Consider the following 15,418-nt stretch of genomic DNA (forward strand, 5'->3'; position numbering starts at 1 on the left):
TAGCACAAGTAAAGGATACTTTGCCCCTACATCAGGCACAGTTCTTAAAACAGTGGGCCATGAATGAGGCAAATTACCTAATGGTACCAATTATCCTAAAAGGTAATGAAATTTATGTAGTTTTCCTATAACCAGTAACTTTATCTTTTTTTTTTTTTAATTTTAGTGGCATTTATATTGCAGCACATTGGGCATGGCATTAAAGGCCTCATCAGTCAAGCTTGGAGGAAGAGGTAGGGGACAAGAAAGAAATGAAATAACAGCACTCATCTCAACACACAATGTCAAAACTGACCCTTGTCTTCACGTTTTAGGCTAATAAGGGACTGAAGGAGTGGACAAACTCACATAATACAAACATGTCTGGGTGACAATTAGATTAACATTTTTAACTTCCTAGTTAGAGCTGAGTGTATTTAGGAGCCCTTAGAAGACAGCGTCTGAAAGCCTGCAATTTGTGTGCTAATAGAGTCAGCCCTTCTCTGAGCTCTGCTGAGCCCCCTCCATTCCCCTCTCCACAATAATAGGGGACAACTGACCCCAAGTGTTATTTGTGATGGCCTGGAAATTGTAGATAATGACATGGTGCCTAAAATGATTACGCCACCCTTCTAATCCCACACTGCCAAGGCAGTTCTTCCTTTGGAATGGCTGCCTGTGTGCTCCATGGGGTCTTTTTGTGGGGAGGGTGTTGCCAGAAGCCAGACTGGGCTCTGTTTGGCCTGAAAGTTGGGAATCAGAGTCCTGAGCCATGGCAGACACACAGGCTGTTGGAATGGCTGCTTGACTTGGACTGCAGCACCTTAACAGTGCAAGCAATAGTCTACATCTCAGACCAGAAACTATATTTAAATTTACTGAAAATTGGTTGTAGATGGAGCTAAAACACCTCCTGGGCTACAAAGCTTGAGTCACCTCTTGCTTGCTGAGATCCTCCAGATGTAGCTGAAATATCACCACAGACCTTGGTCCTCCAAGAAACCTTTGGCCTGAGCCCAGCTAGTATGTCTGGGTGCTGTCCAACACCTCTGTATCCTCCCAGATGTGTGTGACATCTGGTGAGGGGCCCCAAAGTGATAAGTGCAGCAAAGACAGTTCCCTCACTAAATGTACCCAGCATTTGACATTGCCCTTTTGAGAGCTGATCCCAGGTCAGAGCAGACTCAGCACAGGAGAGGGCTGAGCACAAACTCAGCCTGGTCCCCAGCCCATGAACAGCATCCCAGATCTCACCCTTCATGAACATGAGCACTTTATTTCCCAAACACCTGGGATGGACAGATGTTCAGCTCCCAGCACAACGCGGGCTCTGCCTGCAGCAGAATGAGACGATTCACACCCCAATCAGGAAACCCTTCACTAAATAACTGAAGGGTGAGGGAGGAGGGAAGGGTGAACTTTAACACAGGAGCCTAAGAAAGCCTCCACTTGTTCATTCAGACACAGCCAAGCCTCCTTTGCAGACACAGGCAGAGGGGTACCGTCGTGCAGGGCTGGAGCAGATTTGCAGTTGTATGGGCTAAGTGTTTGCTTCCCTGGCTGTACAATTCCTGTTACTGATATCATTACGCTGCTCCACTTGGCACATCCATTCTCTTGGCAGCTCTGGCTGAGGCACTGGGCTTTCCAGCCCTTAGAAAGCTGTGCAGCACTTCTCCTCGAGCAGCTAAACGAGTCATTAGCTGGGAACTTTCATCAGCCGTCATTTGGGCTGAATTTGCTACGGTGTTTGTAGCAGGCCCTGGAGCTCCTCTGAAGCATCAGTGCACACTGGCATTTCATGTGGGGAAAGCCTTCAGCTGCCTTGTTGGTCTGAACAGAAACTTTCTGTCTCCTGCAACTGCTCTCGCTCACAGTGTTTGAATGAATGGGGGCTTGGGAGCTGGTGGAGGAGCCCCAGCAGAGTTGTGTCAGGAAACAGCTCAATATCTGCCCTGGTGTGGAACGTGTTATTTATGTTCACTTGGGAAAAAAAAAAAAAAAAAAAAAAAAAATAGTCTGCAACCAAGGGGTGGCAAAAAAAGGTGTTTCTTAAAAAAACAGCCATGGAGTTTGTCAGGGCTGCCTGCAGTCTTTACAAACGAATTCTTTTTTGTGCTTCCATCATCCTGCAGTGCCCTTGGCTGCCATCACAGCAGGTGCTGGAGGCAGGTTACCTGCAGGCAGGCAGCTTTGCCATGAGCACACCTCCACGGTGAGGGCAGAGAGAGCTCAGAGCTTGCAGTTGGTGTGGTCAAACCTCACTCTGCTAAACTAAACATAAAGATTTTCAAATCTCCCATAATAAAGTATCTGAGATTTCCAGTGATTTCTGTATCCACTGTCAATACATAGATCAACACACCACCAATAGAAAGGGCAGCACATGGAGTTACAGTTGAATCTGTAATGAAGAGACTCGGATCTAAAAGCAGAAAGACAAAGGGAGCAGAAAGTCAAAGGGATAATGAATCAATTAATTGACAAAGTCCCCCTCTCCATCTTGCAATGAGTCCTTCACATTAGTGAACACCTTTTCTTACATGAAAATTGTGAGCAGGTTCACATAATCCATCACTCCTGTGATAAGGACATTTGCCTTCTCAATTTCCCCAGGAAATCACCTCCTCTCACTGATCACATGGGAAGCAGCCTCCCTTCTTGCTCCTCAGATCCCAGACACCATTATTACTGTTATATTTAATAGTCACTTCTTCCTATCCTTCACCAAAAGTGCTCCATATCCAACACATCCAATTTCACATTACCAACTTGGCAACTGGCAACTGGCAGAAGCAAAACCAACATTATTTTTTCTTTTTCTTTTTTGGTCTTCAGTCACCCCTGGCCCCCGGCCAGTGGTGTCTTCATTTATTGTAATTCATTTGTGTCACTAATATGTTGGATTTGCACAGCAATTGCAAAGCAGTACATTAGTACAAAAGCTATTGCTCTGGATGCCAGCGTTTTATTGCCACAGCTGATTTACAGGCTGATAAGCAACTTTGCAGTGTCCTTGAGGCTGGGAGAAGGACAGGTAGTGTGGCAGCAGCCACAGCCCTGTGGCTGTCCAGGGAAAGCGTGAGGTTCCCCAGGCCTCACACAGCTGGGGGTGGTTGGACGAGTTCATCTTTTCCCTGTAAAATGTCTTTGCCTTGGTGTGAGTGCTCAGCCAGCGCAGAGAAATGCTGAGCACAAAGCCTGTGTGAAAACCTCAGGCACTTGGGAAGGAGATTAGACACCATTACAATACCCCAGGTTTGGGGCTTCTTTGTAAGTAGCTCACAAGAGAGCCATGTCATCACTTTACTGCAAAGGTAAGATAAAGACAGGCATTATTAAAAGCCATAACTTCACTTTCAAAAGACTGTGCAGGCCAAGTCACAGTGAATTGGTTCTTTCTGTGTATTTAATCCTTGGCTCACATGCTAATGAGCAAGGGTGTTTGCAGAAAAGATAGAGTGCTAAGCAGACAAACTGACAGACCTGTCTGTCTGTCAGCTCCGGAGGGTAATCCCTTAAAATACCAACTTAACAATAGTATTTAAAGAGAAAGCATCAAACGGGACCAGCACAGACAGCGTAGCTGACTGTCAAAATGCAACATGAAGCTTCCCCCACCTGGGATTGATCCTGTGCCCAAAGGAGTCAGTTGTGAGCTCCTGGATAGGATGCTCTGGGCAGTTTTAGTGGGGGAGGATAAGGCAGGAGGGAGAGAGACACAAGAGACTTGGGCAAGGGTAGGCATCAGTTTAGATCCACCTTTGTCACAGTAAACTCTGCCTGTGGACAGGGAGGGAGCTGGCCAAGATGTTCCATACCCTGGTATAATTCTCCAGAGCGTATTCCAGCACAGAGAGGATCAAGAGTCTTAATCTGAAGAGTGAGCTGTTAGTCAAACAGTTTTCTGGGAAATATTTTCCCTGTGGTACTCCTTGCTACAAGGTATGACCAAACCACTGTGAAACAAATCATATGGTCCTCCAGAGTAACTGAAGCAGCCAGAGATAAAGAAGGATGATTCAACAACCCCTTTGGTGCTGGATGCTCTTGCTTTGGGCCATGAATCAAAGTTTCACCCCTGAGGAAGTAGGAAAATTCCCTGTAGATGGAGCAGGGGAGGGAGGATGTTATTGCTGTCACCACTGGGGCCTGCCTCTTCTTCCTCTGCTACCCTGGAACAGCTGCTGCAGGGCATGGCTGGGATGAGCAATTGATCTGGGGGAGCTCTGTCCTCTCCCATCTGGCCACCTGGAAGGCAGGAGGGATGATCTCTCCATATTTCACACGCCCTGAGAAAATGGAGTGGGCAGTCCAGGGACCTCCAGACTGTAAGTTCCCATCTTAATTAGGACTCTCAGCTTGCCTTGCATTTTAGGGAATTAATTATGCTGCTGCATAGCTGCATTTCTGGTTGACACCAGCTCCTGCTGATTGGCTGGGGTGTGGGTTTCCCCAGCTCCCTCTGGGGAAAACAGCCACCTCTGTTTGTTTGTACTTGCAGTCAGGTCTCAAACAGGAAGGGTCCAGTGAGTGCTCAGGAGAATAATCAACAGTGTTATCTGAATGTCATATCAAATAGATTTGGGCCAGAAATGGACTCAGCTGCTGAAAACCTATTAGCAGCATCTCAGATTTCCTGTGTACCAGCAAGTTACGGGGCAAGCACTTTAACACTGCCCACAGCTTGTGGTTAATTACTGTTTGTAGAGTTACCGCCTGCAGTTCTGCTTGACAGAGTGCCCATAAAGACAAAAATGAAATGCTTTCCTATTTTGGATGGATGCCACCTGGTCCCCCAGCCCTTCCTCCCCCACTGGGTGACAAAAATCTTGCCAAGATAAAGTGGACTTGTTGCAGGGTAGGACTTTGTGCCAAGTGGAAGCAGCCGTGTGGAGGGAGGCTCGGATCCCCGTGTGACCAGAAGCCCACACGCACTGCCTGTGTCCCTGCCTGCGCTCCAGGACGGCTGGTGGTGTGGCTAGTGACACAGCACACCCAGATCTACCTGCTGAGAGACACTCAGTGCAGCAGGAAACATTCTAGCCATGAATGTTTCCCCTCCTAAGGTCTGCAGTGCATTATCATCCACCTGGGAATGGTAGATAGGGTTGGGAAGTGCACACCAATATAGGAAAAGAGCAGGGCGTGAGTTGCTGGGGACTGGAGGTGAGATGGGCTGTGCAGGGAGCTGGGGGTCCTTCAGCTGTGCCTGGAGGGGGGATATGAGCAGTGCATGAAGTTTAATCTCTCCTTGCTGATTGCTCTGATGACAAAATCTGTAGGGAAGCTCAAATAACTTGCTCCAAGGCTGAGTTCAGAGCAGAAGAAAGGGAAAAAGCAACAGGGAAGAAGGAGGGTGGTAGGAAAAGCAGGAGGAAGAAAGCGGCAGATGACAGGTATCTCTTGTTTCTCTCTGTGTTTATATGAATTCCCATTTTCTCCTGTGACACTGCAGGGTGGCCATGAGAGCAGGAGGCATGGTTTTGGTGAAGGTGGACAGACTAATTTTTGTGTACTCATCCCTCAGAGTCTGCAATGGCAGACTCCAAGGATCCCAGTCACGACTGGGAAAATCTAAAAGACTCCAGCAGAGTAATGTGCAAGGAAAAGCTGGAAATGGATGTAAAGGGATGTAAATGGATGTAAAATTGCCCCCAGCCCAGCACTGCAGCCCCAAGTAATGGGACAGGTAATGGGTTGAAGGCCATGACCTGGGCTGGGTATCCACTGCTGACCTCTCCCAGGGGTTGTGACCCGAAGGCTGAGTGACTAATGCAGAGATTTATGTCTTGTTAATAACAGAATTGAACAATCAGTGTAATGAAATCCATGCTTTGCATTAATGAGGGGTCGAGGCAGCAGAAGCTGAGCCTTTCTTTCTCCCAGGGTAGGAAAAAGGGGTGAAATCTAGAAGAATTTGTAATTTCCTCCAGAAAATGGGGGCACCAGAGTTTTGGATTTGTTATACCCCATAAACTCCTGGTTTCTTTCCTTTAACCATCAGGAGGCATAAAGGGTATGGAGTTATGCCTGCACCTTCCCTGGTAGATATTAGTTGTGTGGAGACCTCAGACCACCTTTCACGATTTGAATGGACCCACAAGGAGGTTGGAAAGGGACCGTAGTGACAGGATAAGGAGTAATGGGTTCACACTGAGAAAGGGGAAATTTAGGTTAGGTATATAGAAGGAATTGTTCTCGAGGGAGGTGAGGCCCTGGCACAGGGTGCCCAGAGCAGCTGGGGCTGCCCCTGGATCCCTGGCAGTGCCCAAGGCCAGGCTGAACACTGGGGCTTGGAGCAGCCTGGGACAGTGGAAGGTGACCCTGCCCATGGCAGGGGTGGCACTGGATGGGATTTAAGGTCCCTTCCAGCCCAAATCATCCTGTGATTCCATGGTTCTATACAATTGAGAAAAGTCTTCACATTGAAAAAATGTGCAGAAAGATGCGAAAGTGACTCAAATTCTTCCTAGTCACTGCCTCTGTAACCAATTTTAAATTCTGGCATTGTGACTCAGACACAGCTAAAATTAGACCATGGCTCTGCAAGTCACTTGGTTTTTGCTTCAGGAGGATTCTATGACTTAGTCAAAGCTCTCATGCTACAGCACAAAGATTCATCTCCAACAGTTCTCCAGTACCAGCTGTGCAGCCCCATGCTTTGTTGGAATGGCCTTACAATGATATCCCCTTCCTAAGGATGCCAGCTGCATTCCTTGTTGTCCAGCAGGACCCTGGGCTTGGGGAGTGGAATCCAAAATGCAAGAACATCTGCACATTTGGAAAAAATAAAATGTAAAAATGATTCTTCTAGTTCTTAACAAAGAGGGTCTATTTTAGTTTGTTGGGGAAAGTAGCAATTAACTATCAGAACTGGCTAAACTGCTAGGCACTGCTAAGATTCTGTCATCAACTATTTAAAAACATCTTCCAGAAGAAAAGTGATTGTGTTTTAACTTTTCTGGGAAAAGACATTTTGAGGAAGCAGCCTAGAGGTTCCTGGGAGCTTTGTCAGCGTCTGTCTCATCCTTTGGGGTCATCACCCCCCCGAACAGAGCACACCAGCACTTTGTCACTTTACCTCTGTCCAGCCTGCTGACCAGGAGGGAACGTGGATGGAAACTGCTGTGAGCTCTGTGCCTAAAGCTCTGTAGTGGAGCAGAGCCCCAGGTGTGAATCTTTTGCCGCAGGGATTTCCCCGGCAGCAGCAGCAGCAGCAGCAGCAGCAGCAGGTGGGGGATGAGCATCCACAGGGTGAGAGGCAGCTGCCAGCCTGCCTGTCACAGGGAATGAAGATCTCCAGCCTGCCTGTCACAGGGAATGAAGATCTCCAGCCTGCCTGTCACAGGGAATGAAGATCTCCAGCAGCCTGCAGAAGCCTCCCTGTAACACACCCTTGGCAAACTTGTGCCAGGGCTTTCAGCTGAGGTTCTTCTGTTGCCATTACAGATGAAGAAGTCAAAGCCTGGGGGAGGTCTTGGGAAGGCAAGTAAGCTCTGAAACCTGCACAGCCCTTGCTGCTGAAACAGGAAACATCCCATCAGCATTTCAGTATTTATTTCTCTTTAACCTCCCAGCCCTGCTCACCTCCCTGCACTGGAGGGGCAATTAAGCCGGGCTCCCATGGGAGCAGGGGGAGAGGGGAAGGAGAGGGGAAGGAGAGGGGCACTGGAAGCAGAAAGCTTCCCCTCCCTGTGTCATTAGTATAAATTGTGTTTGCACAAGTTATATTTTACAGCAGGCGTGTCAATTAGTGTGTGAAATTTAATAACCCAATTGAGCTTCCCTCGCTCAAAGCTAAATTGAAATCTGTTGCCTGTTTGGGAGAGGAAAGGGGCTGCCACAGATGGGAGACTGAGCTGGTGGGCCAGGTAAGGGCATTTTTCTTGTAGATTAAATAAAAAGGGAATGGTTTTGTCATACTCAGCTTTGTTTGGAGAGGACAGCTTTTTTAATTTTTTAATTTCTTTTTTAAAGGTGATGACTTTTTGTAAGAAAATGCTTGTGAGGGTGAAAAGGAATAATGTTTATTTGATTACATTTGGTTCTGCTTCTAGTGGGGGCTAGATTTTACTGCTAATGACTGCAGCACTGAGGGTAGCTTTGGAGCAATCCCAACTCCCAGCACCTGGATCTTTGCCATGAGGGGAAGGAAGAGAGATGCACCTCACCAGCACGCCATCCCACAGCAAGGCAAGGGGTGTGATGGGTGTCTGCCCAAATCCCACCAGAGCACAAGCACAGAATCTGAAACTCTCAGAGTTTAGGGCAGTAGGACCAATACTGAGAGCACAGAGTGATCAGACTCTGACTGTAAAAGAGGCTGTAAAAGCTCCTAAGCAGGGAGTTTGAGCAAGTATGTAAGCTATTGGCTTGTTTAACTTGCTTCAGGCTTAGGATGGATCATGGTGACAACTGGCTTTAGCATGGATAGTGCTATCAGCTGGCCCTACCCTAAACGTGCTCTTTGTCTCCACTGCTATGATAAAAACATATTCAATACAACCATGAAAATCGGTGCTTTCACCTAAAGGCCAAACTCCAGGAGCTGAAGACTGGAGGAAAACAGCAAAATTACTACACTTGCATGAGCTCATCTCAGATTTCATCCTCACTCTAGTAATATTAGGTGGTTTTTTTTTCAAAAAATCCCCTGTCCCAAAATCACAGTGCTCTCACGGTCACGGGATGGCCCGAGAATCACAGCTTTATTTTGAGGAGCTCCCTGCTCTCCCCTCTTCCCACACTTCCATATTACTCCTGCCCAACAGAAATGTGGGGATTGCTGCACTTCCCCTGTCCATATCCCAAAGAACAACATGTGGCTGTGAAATGATCCTTTTCTGAGATGTTTCCCCCTCACTGGCAGACACTCTCCAGCCAGGCTGCACTTCCATCCTCTCCAGGGCTGCTGGTCTCAAATCTCTCCAAAGAGACCCATTATCCAGGAGACAGATATCCAGGACTGCTTGGCTTTCCTGGAGGAAAGAAACCCCAAGGTTCATTCCACAAAGGATTTTTCCACCAAGCCCTGCTGCAAATAGACAGAAAGATGGAAACAGCAAAGGAATGTTTATAAAATTGTTTTCATGGACACTGCACATGTGCTGATATGTTTGCAAATCAGGTCATGACATTCCTTGAAATATATGGGCAATGTTCAGGATATTTAATGAAATAAAGATGTAATTAGCTTCAGCTTTTTAATGCTTTGGGAAACAGCATTATCCTGGTTTGAAGGGGACTCAAATAAGATTGAGTTACTGCACTGAGTAACCCACTGCAAAGATAGAATCTGAGGAGGGAACCTGACTCTGCTAGGATTTCCTCTGTAGTGTGTTTGCACTGTATCAGCATCTAATCTGGAGCACATATCTACATTTCCCTGAGTCCCCAGAAAAGCAACCTGAGTATTCATTGAATGCTAAAAGAGAAGAACTTTGCTCCAGGAAGGAAATTTTAAGGCTATAACCTGAAGGGTCCAGTGCGTGTTTTTAAAGCATCGGAAATATTAGAGGTCTCTCATGTCTTCCAAAAACGTTAAGAGGGACAAAACACTGCCCAGCAAAGGCCTTTAGGAAGGATTGCAACAGGAAAAGAGATTAAACATAAGATTTGGAATGTCAATGACCTGTGCACGTTTTCCAGTGAACAGCAAAATACCATGATAGACTTCAGTGGGCTCCATGCAGTCAGCAACCAGCGCTGCCATCGGAGCCTGAGACGCCAAATCCACTGGGATCCTTTAACTACCCAGCTACTTACTCCAGTTCCTTATCTTTTGACCAACAAGGCTCCATTTCCAGAGGAAGAGGATTAAATATTCTAACAGGATATTGTGGAAGCTGGTGAGAATTCGGTGGGAGATGCAGAAGAGATCCCACAGCCTAAGGTCACATCCCCAGCTGGGTCCTGGCTATAAACTACGCAAATTTGTTTTAAGACACCCGAAATCAGCAAAAATATTATGCAGCACAGCAATTCGATACAATAACTCATTGCACTGTCTACTTCCCAAACCTTCCACATTTCCACAAATAAAGCCTAAAATTAAAGAGCTGAAAAATATGAATTTGAAACATGAAGACAATTTGTGTTTTGTAGGCACAGGGAGGGCAGATCTTTGAGGCTTTCACTGGACAACCCTAAGTTTGATCCTATTCCAAGATACTCACATTACCTGGTGATCCAAACAGCAATGAGGATATGGAGGTCTTGGAGATGACCCAGGCAGGCAGGACTCATCTCCAATTAGGAGTCACAATTTTTTAGAGAACCTTCAGGCTCCTGGCTGCAGAAATACAATCTAGCACTGTGGGACCAGAGCAGCTTACTATGCAGAGAAGTATGTTGGCAAAAAATACTGCTTTTAAATGAAATGTTCACTTCTTTTTCAAGAGAGAAGGAAGCCTGAATTTTTTTCAGACAAAAAAAAAAAAAAAAGCATCATTATTTTGTAGTATTTGAAAAGAACTCCCCAGAGTCAAGGAAAATGACAACAAAAATGAGAAATATTGACAATGGAAAGACATGAGGAAGGCTGCATAAGAATCTCAGGGTCTGGGTCCAAGGGAGGGAGAGGCTGATGCACAGCCTTGGGAGAGACTGCAGTAACTTGTTGGAAGATGAGAGTACCTGTGAATTTTTAGGGTGTTTCAGTGAGAGTTCTTCAGTTTGGAGAAACACTGAACTTCTGAATGCCTGGCCCAAAGTGAAAGCAGCCCTCTTGCACCTGCAAAGCACAGGGTCCCAAGAAGCACCATATCCTTTTCCTCTCCATGCCACTGAACAGCTGTGTTCTCAGATTGCCTGACATGCCATTTGTGACAGGAATAACCTACCTTGGCACTGACACCTGAAATTCACTTAAGGTTCATCCCATTGTTAATGACCAGATCAATAAAACTGAAGCCATAAGAAGAGCTCTTCCCATTCATCCTCCTGCCACCCCTCCCTTCCCCAGCCATGCTTTCCATACTCCATCTCTTTCTAAGGGTATTCTCCTTAGCCCTGGAAGGAAACTCACGCACTGCTGGGACAGCCCCTTTCATCCCGACAGCCCCTGACACATTTCTCCAAGCCCTGAAAGCTGAGTGACAAAGCTGGGGAGTGGAATCACCCACAGCCTCCTCTAATCAGCCATGGCCTTGCTGAACTCTCACTACAGTGAGGTGATCACGCTGCCAGACAAGGCTGATTCACATCAGTTTCCCATCAGTGAATGAAATCTATCACCCCTATGACAGACCTGTTATTGCTGCAAGCCACTTCAACCTACCCAGTTAAAAGCCCCCAGTAAAAGCTAAAAAGGACATATTTTATGGCAAATTAACTTTTAACATATTCTTTCCCTCCTTGTATTAAGATCACATGCACATCTGACACTTCAATAATGTCCATACTCCTCACCAGCTGCAAGGACAGTACTGGATGAGGGCTGGTGGCTCTCCCAGGGCAGTTGAAAGAATTTCAAGTAATATGGAGAGATTAATTGCCCTTTCGTTTTGGTCACCTGCTTGACTGACTCCAGAGGAAGCCCAGGAAGGCTGATATTAGTTCCATGAGATGAACCCTACCCCGAGGACATGTCTCTGCCCCACAGAAGACAAAAACATCTAAACTCACACTGGATTCCTCTCTGGTCTGTTGATCACAGAATGACTGAATTGTTTGGGTTGGGAGGGACCTTAAAATTCCACCCTCCAGCAGGGACACCTCCCACTGTCTCAGGCTGCCCCAAGCCCCATCCAGCCTGGCCTTGGGCACTGCCAGGGATCCAGGGGCAGCCCCAGCTGCTCTGGGCACCCTGTGCCAGGGCCTGCCCACCCTCCCAGGGAGTCTATGCTGAAATCCTTCAGCTTCTGCTAGACCCCTAACCGAAGTTACTGAAGGCACTCATTAACAAACTTCAGATCAAGCCTACAGGGCAGCCTGGAAATAAACCCAGACCTACCCAGTGCATCAGAGAGAGAGACGAGGGATTCTCTGTGACCTCCAGACTGTAGCAAGTTCTCATCTGCTGCCCATCCAATAGATCTTGAAGTCCCATCCTCTAATTCTGCTTTCATTTCTATATTGGAAATGTTGTCTGGTCCTGTAGACGTTTGGTCACTGACGGGTTGAAAGGACATGGAGTTGGTTTAAAGTACCAGGAGCATTTCAGTCACTCCACAGACATCAGCACTGTCTCAACCAGGACTCATTTGAAGGCAGACAAGGCTCCTCTTCAGCAAAGCATTTCAGTTGTTTTTCCCTGAAGGAAATGCCTCACAAGCACAAGGCAGTGGGAAACTGTATCTTTATCATCCAGGGCCGTGCATATTTTTATGAAACTTTCTCAACACTGCTTTTTTTTTTTAAAAAAAACATTTCACCTAGACCTGTACTTTAACAAAGATTAAACAAAAATCATTAACTAATAATTAATTGTTTAATTATAAATTAATAATTAAATAAAATCTGTGGCATTGAAGATCAGCCAAGCCATTACAGAAAAATACTTTCACTACAGAACATGAACATCCTATTTATAGAGGCTGTGTGTGTGTGCACTGATTGATCCCCAGACTGGCATTTCAATTTATTTCCCACTGGAGGAACAAATAATTAAATAAATAAATAAAACTGGAGGAATTAATTATGGAGAAATAAGACCATTAAATGCATGATAAAGCAGAGGCATCAATAGGTGGATACTTTACTGTACCTATCTAAACAATAACTAGTAAATAAATTATTTGTGATCACACAAGACCTTTTAAGAGGAATAAGGAGGCAGTAATTATTAACCAGCTATATATAAAAAATGATCACTTGCCAGCATTACCACCCTGTGTACACACACATATTTTGCTGTTGCAGCTGTGACTGCAGGGTAGAGGTGGGTCAGATGCTCAGATTGCAAACAAGCTGCCTCTAACCCTGCTCAGAGCCCTCTCCCAGGTGTGTACAGGTATGTGTGTGCACGTGGGACCAAAGTCTTATCTCCAGCAGCAAGAAAAGATGCCCAGAGGAGACCATGCAAGATGTTTTTTCTCTACTTTTTTTTTTCCTTTTAAATGATTTTCCACCCAACCAACCTCTGGAATGAAGCAGGATGATCATGCTCTAGAAAGGTTTCCTTTCTTTAATATATATTTTTGCCCCACCTGCAGTGAATGAAGAAAAAGCAACAAAATGCCTGAGCAAGTCCATGGTAGTGAAAGAATCCCTAAATTGCGTCTTTCTCACCTGGTCAGTGACACTTTGGCCTCTCCTCACCTTCTTCAGCCAATTTCTCTTCACTGTGATGTCTTGCAGGTTCTCCTTCCCAGCCTTTGGCCTTGCAGTCCTACTGTTTTTCACTGTTTCACCTCATCACTCTTAGTGGTGTTGAAGGTCACCTATGCTGGCTTTGACTCACCCTCATGCCCCCATCTTGTACCTGTGTACAAATGTCTGCCTCGCCAGGTTTTACCCTTACCCACACTCACCCAGAGGCATAACAAGTTGGAATAAAACCAGTAGCTGTGGTTGGGTTGGGTGCTGGGTGAGGAGAGATGAGGGTGGAGCAGCTGGAAGGGAGCACCAGCAACGTCCTCAACCCCTACTGGTATGGATTGCCTACCAGAGAGTAAAGGCTTGGCACCAAGGAAACATATCTCACAACTGATATAAAGTTACTGCTCCCATTCATTCACTTGGTTTTCTTCTAAGTTTGAGAAAATTCAACAAAAGCCTAAACACAACCCCAGATTCCAGAGATAGCGAGCTTCCTGAGATTATCATGAAAGTCGTGGATTTCAGATGAAACCTCTACCACTGAAATAGCTGAAAAGCTATTTTCCACAGGTGATCACACTTCCTATTACTGATCAGATCTGATTTTACCTTGCTGGACAATCCAGTTATTAGTGTTCATCACAGAGTGACACTGGAGAACTTGGGAAAACCCCTTGTACTTGAGCCACTTGGCAGCGCAGCGTCTGCCTCAGCAGGGACAGAGGAAAGGCAGCAATGGCAGAGACAGGCAAGCCAATGAGAAAGGAAGAGGAAGTGAAACAGGAAGAAATGAACATTTAAAAAAATGAAGAGATACAAGTAAAGGCTCTCAGATGGGACATAGAAACACCAGTGGTGAAAGATGTCTTTGAAACTGTTTTACAAATGAAACAAGTCTAGTCCTTTCTCTGTCCATTTCCAAGAACACTGAACAATTCCACAACTGTTGAAATAATCCCATAAAAAATGGTCAGAATATTGTTGTTTTTTTTTCTTTTAAATAAAAAAGGTTGTTCAAAAACAACCTCCCCCAAATCCCAACCAACAAACACCCAAACAAAATAAGCAGCTCAATTCCCCCTTGGCCATGTTCTTAGACCTCCAAGAAACCAAAGTCAAACTAAATAGATGTGACACAACTCAGCTGATTATCCTGATCTCTAATTGAATTATAAGCCATGACTTTACAGCTGCTTGTTCCAAATCCCATCTATTCCCTGCCTGGCAGAGTGATGCAGCACTCTGGTGCAGCAGGACACAGGGAGCTCATGGGGGTGTGGGCTGGCAGGGTGGGCTACAGACCTTCCAGGGGCTGCTCCAGGCTGTGGTGGCCAAGAGACATCTCAGATGTGCACGTTGGTGCTTGAGGACAAATAGCAGAGCCACAACCAAGTGCGCTCAGGTGCTGAATCAAGGGAAACAGGGGGAACCTCATGACACACGAATGGCCACATTTGTCTTCATCCTCAGATAAATCAGTTCTCTGCTTTTCCTCACTGCAGGCAGAGGCAGTCTGTGCAGCAGCTGCCTGAAAGGAAATTTACTGGACAATTAAAAGTGCTGCCTTTCAAGCAGCACTCTCGAGGTGGAGTTGAAAATTATTGGGTGTGAAATTCAAATAGATTTAACAGTTTTACTGCTGTTTATATGACATTCACCCATTCCCAGCTATTTTCCTCCCTTTTGTTTCACTCTGATTTTAAACAGTCCCAAGTCTCACAGGTTTTAACAATCTCAGACACAGGCAGTGTAACCTGGAGCACCCAGCAGGGCTCAACAAACCCAGATCAGTGTTGTGTGCTGTGAGGGAGGGTGGGGGAGAGTAAAGTCTATCCCACACCCTAACAAAATATTAATTTAGAATTAAGCTGGTAATTATATTCAGCTTTGGGTCTGCCCCACAATCCTCTGAGGTGGTTCTTGTTCAATCAGCTTTTGGCCAGTACCCAGCAAACCTCCTACTTCAATAATCACAAATTGACCAAACCAGCTGGTCTCCAGCTCTAGGAAAACCTTCCCTGGGGAGGGATGTGGGAAACCCACACTGTAGCAGTGGGTCAGGTTCCAGAGAAATTTTGTTCCTATGGGCATTCCCATGGAGCACCCATTTTCCCTGATGTTCCCCTGAGGTTCAGTTTGATTTTTTCAGAGCTAGGATGGAGTTTTTATGAGGTTC

The 15,418-nt window shown here is 46.0% G+C and overlaps 1 long non-coding RNA gene across 2 annotated transcripts in view; it reads right to left on the bottom strand.

Moving 5' to 3' along the window:
- The window catches only part of LOC107212632, a 41,585-nt gene that overhangs the window by 6,882 nt on the left and 19,285 nt on the right, over nucleotides 1-15,418 (bottom strand). The window contains exon 3 of one of the 2 annotated variants that reach the window (XR_004499768.1): nucleotides 12,465-14,770. The exons of the other annotated variant lie outside the window; for it this stretch is intronic. This is a non-coding gene — a long non-coding RNA (uncharacterized LOC107212632). Of the gene's footprint in view, nucleotides 1-12,464; nucleotides 14,771-15,418 lie in introns of those variants that run through there. 2 annotated transcript variants of the gene reach the window in all.

Source organism: Parus major, chromosome 18, assembly GCF_001522545.3.
Source record: "Parus major isolate Abel chromosome 18, Parus_major1.1, whole genome shotgun sequence".
Lineage (NCBI taxonomy): Eukaryota > Metazoa > Chordata > Aves > Passeriformes > Paridae > Parus > Parus major.